The sequence below is a fragment of the Olea europaea genome, chromosome 8 (assembly GCF_002742605.1).
Source record: "Olea europaea var. sylvestris chromosome 8, O_europaea_v1, whole genome shotgun sequence".
Classification (NCBI taxonomy): Eukaryota; Viridiplantae; Streptophyta; class Magnoliopsida; order Lamiales; family Oleaceae; genus Olea; species Olea europaea.
The window spans coordinates 17,075,532-17,083,985 of NC_036244.1; the positions used below are offsets into that span (position 1 = coordinate 17,075,532).

Sequence of the window (8,454 nt, forward strand, 5' to 3'; positions counted from 1 at the left end):
TCAATTTTTAGAAAAAAATCATATATACCCCCATTAAAATAAAAATTCTAAATGTACTACAAACTTTGAATATATATATATATAAATTACTATGTAATAATATAATTACATTAAATATATTGTTACTTGGAATTGCTCCCATAAAATAATTGTAATTGAGAAATTCAAAAACACCCCTCATTACAGTGCATTTATTTCATTTCCAAATCAAAGGATATTGCAAAAAACTACGGGTCTTTTTGATTACAAAGACAAAATTTAGGTAAAAAGAAAACGAACTCTAAGAAATTAAATTGTATAAAAATTATTTTACTGAGAATTGTCAATTATTGTGTTTGATTGGTATAATTTTTCAAATGAAAAATGTTAAAATAAAAGTATTTTTTTGGTGTTCGTTTGACTTTATTTTACATAAAAATCGTCAATTAAAATGATAGAATTTACTGGTATTGGGAATGAATTTGTTTCCATTGCCAAAAAAATTCAAGAAAATCATCTATATTTTGGTGTTCATTTGACTTTATTTTACATGAAAATTGTCAATTTAAGGATTTATTATTATTATTATTATTATTATTATTATTATTATTATTATTATTATTATTATTATTATTATTATTATTATTATTTTTGACAATTAGGGATATAATTTGTTTCCATGCCAAAAATAAAAAAAAAAGGAAAAAAATCGGCCAGCAGTCTAGAAAATGAATGAGAAGTCATTTTTCTCAATCTGGTGAAAAATGGATTAGGTGGCATCAAAGTGGGAAAATGAATTCCCTAAAAAAAACCTATCAAATATTCGTTTTTGATTTAGGGTGAAAATCTAATTTTTTTTCATGGAATTCAGGTCTATCAAAGATGGCCTAAATGGAGAGTGGACAACGCATATGGGGGAGAATCTGTGACTAGGTTTGATACATGTATTGGATAATTAAGTGGCTTCCAAAAAGTAATAAGAGATTTTAGGTTAGTGTTCTTGTTTCCAATTTTGAGAGTTCACTTGTTTTCAAATATTTCGTAAAAATCAATAACATGTACATGATCTCAATCTTGAAGCAAATTTGTGTTTATTGTAGTCCAATAAAATATGACTGTGTGTACTATATATGTAAATTGCATGTTATTGTCCTTCATCGGACATTTAGATTTGCATTTTTATCGTAACCATGAACTTCACTAATCTTTTGGATATGTTTGAAATTGATATCCTTTTTTTTTAATTAAAATATTGAAATGGCTCACATCATCGCATACTATTTGTTGAAGATTAAGAATTACAAAAATTCTATGTAGGAATAATATGGCATTGTGTGAGAGTCGGGATGCCAAAACTAATTGAAGTGGAAATGGAACAGAGGAAATCAATCTCACACGCGCAAGAAGATGCATTAATTAAGTATTGTGTGAAGAATGTGAAAATTTTGTTCAAGATTACTGTTGGAAATACATATCCTAGTGGTTGTCTATTTCATCCTCATTCAAGATTACTTTGTGAAATACGTACACAAATGGTTCTCTATCACTTGTACAAACCTTTTTTCTTTTCTTGTGTGAGGCACTGAGGCTCGTTCATATTTTGATAATTTGAATCCAGATTTAGTTGGACCTTGAATCAAGGAGTGAAAAAATATTTTTGCCTAGCATAAGTTCAATTTATACTACAGATATGTTTTCTAGTTGCTTTTTCAATGGGAAGGGAAATACGTTTTAGTGACCGTACAAGTGAACTTCTATCTTACATCTTGTATGTTATAACATAAGTAACAATTGCATGCTCTCTTTGTTCGTTTATGATGAATCCGAAATTATAATTTGATTCTCATTTAATACAAAGTATAGATGGCACCTTGCAAATACCAATATTCTGTTGCTTCATATAATGTTGCATAACATTGTCATAGCTGGTTTGAGAACCTCCTTATATCATCATCATGAATACCAATCTATAATATTTATTTCTCAATGGCATACCTTCTTAAAAAAACGTATTAAAATATACACGTGTCCTTTCTAACTCTTGAAAAAATGATATTAACAATTTAAACAAATCAAAGTGAATGAAAACAAATGTAAGTGAAGATGAGATTAATGATAACGAGTTGTTCAAGTTACACTGCATGAACATCCATTCCACGTGGAGGAGTGCACCCAAAAAAAAAAAATTGTTCGAGCAATCACCACCCATGCGCTATAAGTTTGACGAAAACACCTGGACAATATACATACTATAGAAGTTTACGAAATGAAGTGATTTTTTAAATATCTTATAGGCATTCTTGGACTTCTACGCCTTCATCACACTCATCAGCGTTAGATCATAAATGGTTTCATATTGATTGATGCGCTTTTGGTTGCCATGTTTGTATGGTTGAGAAGCAAAGTATGTCCTCCTGCTATTTGAAACAAAGTTTCTTGGCATATCCAAGGTTGTCTCATTGGTTATGAATTTTGCATACTTCATCACAAAAACTTTGCATATCGTGGCTACAATTATTAATAAAATATGTAATGTCAGATTGTATCTCTTGATGCATTATGACAGGTTAAACTGCAAACTAAATTGGATGAAGAGTTAGCTAAAAGTGAATCATTGGAATAGAGAAACCATTATACAACATATTAGTGAGATGTAAGCAAGATGGCATATAATTTGATTTTACAACATCACGACCATTGAACATATAATGTGTTCAATGAACATTGCATGGTATGCTAGATATGACGTTCGGAGATGAAATCTTATAATAGATATGGTAGGTTGCTCTATAGCAACTTATAATGAAATTGAAGATAGAGAAACAAAAGCATCATACACTCAAGTAATTCTCTTAAATCACATATTTTGCTGTGTTGCTATCGTACAAAATCTACTTGTAGTTTTCCTTTGATAGATGAACCAAACTTCAATATTCATACTGAGGGGTCCAATAGGTATCTAAATGGTATCGATTTCTGTAGGAATTGGTTCAAATAATTAACCAAAAATTGGAAAATGAAAAGGTATATAAAAGTGAAAAATGAAAAGGTATGTAAAATTGGAAAATGAAAAGGTGTGACTACGTATCAACTTCGATCAAATATTTGGACTTGATCTGATGGTCAAATTACAAAAGTAAATAGACCAACTTATTCTACTCGTCGAGCAGATCGTCATGGTATATTTGGAATCTCAAAACCAATTCCGGATGAATGAGAAATTGCGGTCCAAAGTTGGAAAAAATAAAGTGTTGCAACTTTTCGAAATGATGCAGATTTTGGCCAATTGTTGCAACTTTTTGAAATGATGCATATTTTGGCCCACACTACTTCATTTGCACCCTTTTTATATCTATAAATAAAACCTTATGGACATGGTTTTTGGTACACCATTGAGCATTCATTCTTCTCTTGCAATTCTCTTCTTTCTAATTTTATAGCATTCTCATGCATTTCCTTGGTAGAGAGGAAATTTCGTTCGAGTTCGCTGGTCGAAGTCATTTGGAGTGCTCCTATGGCTTGACGTGGTCGTTGTATCTTGGGAGATGATTGTCGAAAAACCGTTAGCACCGATGCGGGGCAAATTCATCTTAAAGATCAAGTGTCAAACACTTGTCTCGACAAAAAATTCATCACTTGCATCTTTTTTCCTACAATTTTTTGATTTCTTTTGATTATATTTGGATTCCGGGAAATGATTAACATTGTTTACATGTCTATGTTGCAAGATTCGATCAAAATAATAATTTTCTTTCGTTCAAGAATCGAAAGAGATGAATCCATATTCATGCATTCAGATTCTATAACTTTTATGTTTTGCTTCTCAAATCCTATTTCGGTAAGTCGAAATTACGTTTCGATTTCACGCAAATAACCGATATGCTTTTGTGAATATAATATGCACGTAATCGGTGTGATTTCTCCAACAATCTTAAGATGAATTTTATTTTTGTGCATTTTATATTTTGTTAAGTAAGTTACATGACTTGATTATGTGGCTTGATAACGTATAAAATCTATTTTATATGCCTGACTATGGAATTGTACGTGTATGCATGTGTGAGATTTTTAAATTTGTTATTGCATGAATTATTTACTATTCATGCCATTTTAACAGTTATACTCCATTGGGTATTATTTTGATTAAGTCTAATTCATTCACGTATCGATTGAATTCCAAGAATTCAGTTTATTTAAAAGATCTAATTATGAAGGGCTTGAGTTCTTTTGTCTTCAAGCTATGGTAGTTTAATTTTCAAAGCATTATGTCTATTCCTTTTCTTAAAATATGGTGAATGGCATGTGAATAGATACTTACATGAAATTATACATTGAGAAAATAATGATAGTCAAATATTCTCTAATTTGGGTTTGTTAAAATGCAACATATTCGAGATTCAAGATAATGAATAACTTTGGTCTTGTTTTATCTTATGCAGACACTTCTTTGTATGAATGGTTATACTCAAACCAACTGCCATTAATCGGAGAAGGCTGCCAAACCAAATTTAATTTCTTCCATCCTTCTTTATTTAACAGTGGGCTTCGAAAACACGTGGGTGAACAATTTTCATCTGTGTTGGTTGCTGCTATTGGTTTTGGAAGTGCATGGTACAGTTTCGACCATTGTTTAATTTAATTAATTGTAATAGTGGCAATTCATGTTGTGATAATGAGATTGCAATGTCATCTCTTATAATATGGAAGTGCAGAGACTCCCTTGAGACATTGACATTCTTATAGATGGAATACATTTATACAATGGATGTATAAATGTTTGGAATATAAGTTGCTATTCCTTCACTTTGGTCATGATAAATTGGATATTGTTAAAACCAACTCGAGTTCAATAATGAATGGATAGAAATAACGAAATTATTCCTAACCATTGGACATATAAGGATGCCAATTATTTGATGAAAGTTATGAACTTTCATGACAATTCCTTTGATTAGAATATGATAATGGCATGGTAATTTAGTTGGTTAAAATTTCATATCTTATTGAAATTAAACTAACTTTGACTATGGTGATAGCATCAATTAATTTCATAAAATTAAGTGAGATAATTGAAGTGGATATCATTATTTAGTAATGAGAATTAAGCCACTTAATTATTTGAAATCGAAAAAAAATTGCATGGAAAGATGTGTCTTTTCATATGGAGAATCATGACTTTTGGTATGATTAATTTCCAATGGGTGTGTCTCTTTATAGAGATTAATTCAAGAGGTATGTCCTTTTATAGGATTGCGTCTTTTGAGAACACAACTTTTCAACCGATGGTTGAAATGAAACTATCATGTGAAAGGTTACAATGTGATAAGAGAAGTTGCAATTTTTGTGAATCAAGATGCTTAGCCCTCTTCACTGTTGAAATTGACTTCAATTGTGAGACCAATTAAATTGGTTTATGCTTGGAAAGCATTGATGGTCTATATGATGGTCTTGATTTAATTTGGATGATTAAATTAAAATAATTGGATTGAAGTACGTTATATACAACTTTAAATTGAAATAAATTGTGAGCCAACGACCTCTATTTTGAAAGTATTTAGACTTTCACGAAGCATTAGATAAGGATATTATCTAAGAGATAAATGAATAGAACTATAAAAGAATTGCTGAATTCTAAGTTCAAGTATAACCCAAGAATGTGGGGGGTTATCATAAATGCTCATGAACTTGAATGAAAAAGTTTAAAACTTATGGATGCAACGTTACTAGATTGCATATGTATTCTTAATTGAAGAATTGTAGGGGTAACTCAGTTTAACAGTTATGTTTGCTTCTATCTTATCATCAAGAACGATATCTATGAAAGTGAAAAAATAGAAAACCCTTATATTAATTATAAGGATGATATATACTCTAAAGTGGATGAAATGGGTTGTAAAGCTAATTATGGCGTTTGTTTAGACATGCAAGAGCAATTGGAATATATGAAGAATATTCATAAAGTTCAAATGCATGGTAATGCTTCAATGATGATATTTGTACCCATGATTCTGAAATTGATAAAGTTTTAGATAAATCCTCCAACCGTATTTGGAAATTGATAAAGTTTTAGATAAAGCTAATAAGAAGTATGTAGTTTCATGAGAGGATTTCTTGGTGGCGATAATTTGTATCTATCAAATGAATCGATCATTGGCTAGCAATAATTGATAAGATACTAAGTCACATGTAATGGTAGGTCTAGACGTATAAGTCATAGACATAATACCATTAAGCAGTTGATCTCAATGGTGTCAACTCGTGGTACCTTTGAAGAGATTTACTAAAAGAGATCAAGAATATTGTATATCGAAAGGAATGAGGTAAAGCCTACTACATTAGAGTCCTTGTAATGGTTGGAGATCCCAATATCTTGGTTTAAAGGGACAACTAAGTTATGAAGATTCCACGAAGCACCTAGGAAAATAATTTCCTAACTCATTCCCATGATATTTAAGTGCTTTCTGCAGAGTTGCAAGAGGTTAAGATAATCTTTTAATGATTCCTATATCTTGATTAAGTCAAGTGGAGTAGGGCAGAATACTCTTAATAGGGGTCACCTATGTGAGTGTGAGGTGTGGCCGCTTCAATGAGAATCATTCAAGGCTTAAATTCTCTAAACACTCGCAAAATCAAGAAGGGTTCAGGGCTAAAATGAACCAAGTCATGAGAATCATGAACGATTTAAGGAAGACATCGTGTGAGTATCGTTGTCTTGGCTTACACTAAAGGCTGAATGGTTCAAGACATCACGTTCACCAATTAACCGAGTAAGTCCGATGGTATTTCACTAAGGGAGGTTCAAGGCCAGAAGCTACCTTCCCTAATGCAGTGTTTTTTCGCACCCTCTCTACATTGCATCATATCGTCGCATTTGCATATGCATACCCAATTTCCATTCATGTGGGGGATTGTAAGAATTGGTTCAAATAGTTGACCAAAAATTGGAAAATGAAAAGTGTGACTACGTGTCAATTTCGACCAAATATTCGGACTTGATCCGATAGTCAAATTACAAAAGTAAATAGACCAACTTATTCTAGTCGTCGAGTAGATTGTCGTGGTATATTTGGAATCTCGAAATCAATTCCGGATAAATGAGAAATTGCGGTCAAAATTTGGAAGAAATGAAGTGTTGTAACTTTTCGAAAGGATGCAGATTTTGGCCAAGTGTTGCAACTTTTTGAAATGATGCATGTTTTGGCCCACACTACTTCATTTTCACCCTTTCTACATCTATAAATAGAACCCTATGGACATGATTTTGGGTACACTAATTGCATTGAGCATTCATTCTCCTCTTGCAATTCTCTCCTTTCTAATTTCATAACATTCTCATGCATTTCCTTGGTAGAGAGGGAATTTCGTTCGAGTTCGCTGGTCGAAGTCATTTAGAGTGCTCCTATGACTTGATGTGGTCGTTGTATCTTGGGAGATGATTATCGAAAAATCGTTAGTACCGATGCGGGTTAAATTCATCTTAAGGACCAAGTGTCAAACACTTGTCTCGACCAAAAATTCATCACTTGCATCTTTCTTCCTACAATTTTCTGATTTCTTTTGATTATATTTTGATTTCGGGAAATGATTAACATTGTTTACATGTTTATGTTGCAAGGTTCGATCAAAAGAATAATTTGCTTTCGTTCAAGAATCGAAAGGGATGAATCCAAATCCATGCATTCAGATTCTGTAATTTTTATGTTTTGCTTCTCAAATCCTATTTAGGTAAGTCGAAATTACGTTTCGATTTTACGCAAATAACCGATATGCTTTTGTGAATATAATATGCACATAGTCGGTGTGAATTTCCCCAACAATTTCAAGATTGGTGAACCTTAGGTAGTTACCAGAGTAACAATTCATCCGTACAGGTAATGCAGTAGACCATAAACTGCTTCGATATTCTACAACCGTAGACAAATGTCAAGGCCTTACCTAGAGATGTTGTGTGCATTAAAGCAATAACTAGGATCCACCATATCTAAAATGGAAACAACTAATCAATTATTTGAAGTTTTGAACGATTACGTACCCATTAGTAATGGTGAATAATGTCAACCATCACAATTTGCTGTATCCACTGCGAGGCGAAATAGTGCAGCAACGTGGAGATCTTCTCCCAACACGACTATAACTCCTAAAACAAGATGTTAGTATGGTGATATCTGATATCATATCTATAAGAAAGAAAGCCTCAAATATATAGTAAGTAAATGGATTGAAGAAAATGATTTTGAAAGATCGTGAAGATTTTTAGAGTTTGAATATTGTTGAGGGCAGAAATTAGGGAATTGTTCTGGAAATAATGAGGAATTTATCGTTGAAAATGAATATTAACATAAAATTCTTGGAGAATTCTATAGATGTTTGAAAAGGGATTCGGGTTATTGATGATGATTGTGAGGTTTCAAGCTATTTTGAAATGGATTTTGAGGGCAACTAGATTATGACATAATAGGGATCAGGTGGCTGTAA

General features: G+C 31.9%; 1 long non-coding RNA gene across 1 annotated transcript; it reads right to left on the reverse strand.

The window, feature by feature from the left end:
• Positions 1 to 2,061: 2,061 nt before the first annotated feature.
• On the reverse strand, positions 2,062 to 8,454 carry LOC111399012. The gene is made up of 2 exons (XR_002703500.1): positions 8,012 to 8,454; positions 2,062 to 2,487 (listed from the first exon to the last, which is right to left on the reverse strand). It is a non-coding gene; the product is annotated as an uncharacterized LOC111399012 (long non-coding RNA).